Source organism: Chiloscyllium punctatum, unplaced genomic scaffold (assembly GCF_047496795.1).
Source record: "Chiloscyllium punctatum isolate Juve2018m unplaced genomic scaffold, sChiPun1.3 scaffold_632, whole genome shotgun sequence".
In the NCBI taxonomy this organism is placed as follows: Eukaryota; Metazoa; Chordata; class Chondrichthyes; order Orectolobiformes; family Hemiscylliidae; genus Chiloscyllium; species Chiloscyllium punctatum.
Window position 1 is genome coordinate 25,001 of NW_027310366.1, and position 2,500 is coordinate 27,500.

At 62.6% G+C, this 2,500-nt stretch overlaps 1 non-coding gene across 1 annotated transcript; it reads left to right on the forward strand.

Moving 5' to 3' along the window:
- The first annotated feature begins 1,892 nt into the window (after positions 1 to 1,892).
- LOC140473535 (5.8S ribosomal RNA) lies at positions 1,893 to 2,046 on the forward strand. Its single transcript, XR_011958405.1, has one exon. It is a non-coding gene; the product is annotated as a 5.8S ribosomal RNA (ribosomal RNA).
- Positions 2,047 to 2,500: the final 454 nt, after the last annotated feature.

Sequence of the window (2,500 nt, forward strand, 5' to 3'; positions counted from 1 at the left end):
AAAAAAAAAGTAACAGGAGCGAAAGCATCTCTGTCGGCTTGGGGGTACGCCCGTTTCCGTTTCAACTTGTCTCGCGAGGGTGGTTTCGGGGCCAGCAGGAGAGCTCGTCGGGGTAGCAGGCCCTGCAGCCGTGGTCACCGCCAAACCCCCACAACTCGAGCAAGTGAAAAAAAAAAGTAACAAATAAGAAAGGATCGTCGGCTTGGGGGTACGCCCGTTTCCGTTTCAACTTGTCTCGCGAGGGTGGTTTCGGGGCCAGCAGGAGAGCTCGTCGGGGTAGCAGGCCCTGCAGCCGTGGTCACCGCCAAACCCCCATCGAGCAAGTGAAAAAAAAAAGTAACAAATAAGAAAGGATCATTATCGGCTGGGGGTACGCCCGTTTCCGATTCACCTTGTCTCGCGGGGGTGGTTTCGGGGCCAGCAGGAGAGCTCGTCGGGGTAGCAGGCCCTGCAGCCGTGGTCACCGCCAAACCCCCACAACTCGAGCAAGTGAAAAAAAAAAGTAACAAATAAGAAAGGATCTCTGTCGGCTTGGGGGTACGCCCGTTTCCGTTTCAACTTGTCTCGCGAGGGTGGTTTCGGGGCCAGCAGGAGAGCTCGTCGGGGTAGCAGGCCCTGCAGCCGTGGTCACCGCCAAATCCCCACAACTCGAGCAAGTGAAAAAAAAAGTAACAAATAAGAAAGGATCGTCGGCTTGGGGGTACGCCCGTTTCCGTTTCAACTTGTCTCGCGAGGGTGGTTTCGGGGCCAGCAGGAGAGCTCGTCGGGGTAGCAGGCCCTGCAGCCGTGGTCACCGCCAAACCCCCCACAACTGTTGGGCGCCTACCTGCGCGGGGCAGGAGGACACTTTCCGATTTCAAATCTCCGTTTGCCGAGTCCACCCCGAACGCACGCGGGCGGGCGGGTTCGCATCACCCTTCGTCACAAGGGGCGAAGCCCGTTCCACCGTCTCGTCAGTAGTGCCGACCGGTCTGTGATCGACGAGGGGAGCCACACCAGGTCCGGCCCTGCTGCTTGGCGGCACCGCGTCGTCGGGAGCTCGCGACAGACGGAGGGTTTCGGTGTACTCTCCAGCCACGGGAAACGAAGCCGGTGATGCAGGCGCCGGTCTTTCGCTCCCAAATCGGCTGGGTTTACATCGTTGCTATCTAGTCACGCTCCCTTCAAACCCGACGGGGTACCTATTCCCCTCACCCGTCTGTGCGTATACAGCCTCTTTGCACTTGCGGGATGGGGGTGGTGGTTTAAAGACTCTCGAGTTGCCGCCCGTCGGTCTCCGAGCTCCGTGCAGTAGTGATCCCCAGCGAACTGCCAGCAGGGCGAACGAGCGATCCCGCTCTCGGTCGGGGCGCCTGGCGTCGATCGGTGGTCGGTGGCTTGCGGGCAAGCTGCGCTGTGAGTGTGGGAACGAGTATGACGAGCCGTTGCCGCGACTCCCAGTCCACCTCGGCGGTGGCTGGGCCGGGCGGGCGTCTGCTCGGGCGAGTGCCGCCCCCGCCTCCTCGCAGGAAGTCCGCTCGCCGACACGCCGCCACGTGCACGCGTCAGTGACGCTGCCGAACCGATGGCCGGTGCCCGTTCCCGCCTCTGCTTTTCCTAGGGCAAAGCTGCTGCACGCCTCGTGATACTAGGCGGGCGACATGGTGGCGGTGATCCTGCCTCCGTCGCTGCGGTGCGTTGGGGCACGCATCGCCTCTTGGGCGCCCTGTCCTCCTCCCCCCAATAGACGTATGTTTCTGCGGGCCGCACCAGGATGGTGCTCCCCATCGCTTCACGCCACCCTGCTCCGCCCGCACGCCGGCGTGCAGGTGGCTGTAGCTCAAGGTGGGGAGCGTATGTGCGGTCCGGGTCGCTTTCCTCTGGCGAGGGAGAGACCTAAAACAAACTCAGACAACTCTTGACGGTGGATCACTCGGCTCGTGCGTCGATGACGAACGCAGCTAGCTGCGAGAATTAATGTGAATTGCAGGACACATTGATCATCGACACTTTGAACGCACTTTGCGGCCCCGGGTTCTTCCCGGGGCCACGCCTGTCTGAGGGTCGTTTGGCAATCAATCGCACTCGCCTTGGCTGGCGAGAGCGCGGCTGGGGTGTCGCAGAGGACCCGTCCTCTTTGTCCCCCTAAGTTCAGACTCCGGAGCCCTCCGGCGTCGGAGCGCTTGGCCTTTCCCCCCCACCCTGCACATTCCGTTCGTCAGGCTCGACGCCATCCCCCCGCCGGGGAGCGCGGCCTGGCGTCCGTCTGTGTCGTGGCAGTGGGGCCAGCACGGCTGTCACCGGTCCCAGAATGGCTGTCGGTGGTTCACACTGTGTGTGTGTGCCAACCCTCCTGGTCTCTGGGACACGGAGCTGCCACGAAGTGTTGAGCCTCCAGTGGGGGGTCTGCCTAAGCTCTGCACGTCCGCATTGGGTCCGTCTCTCGGTTGGCTGGCAGTGGAAAGAGTGAAGGGAGCCGCGGAGGTCCGGTGCTGGTGCGCCGCCGGCCTGACCGTGGAGC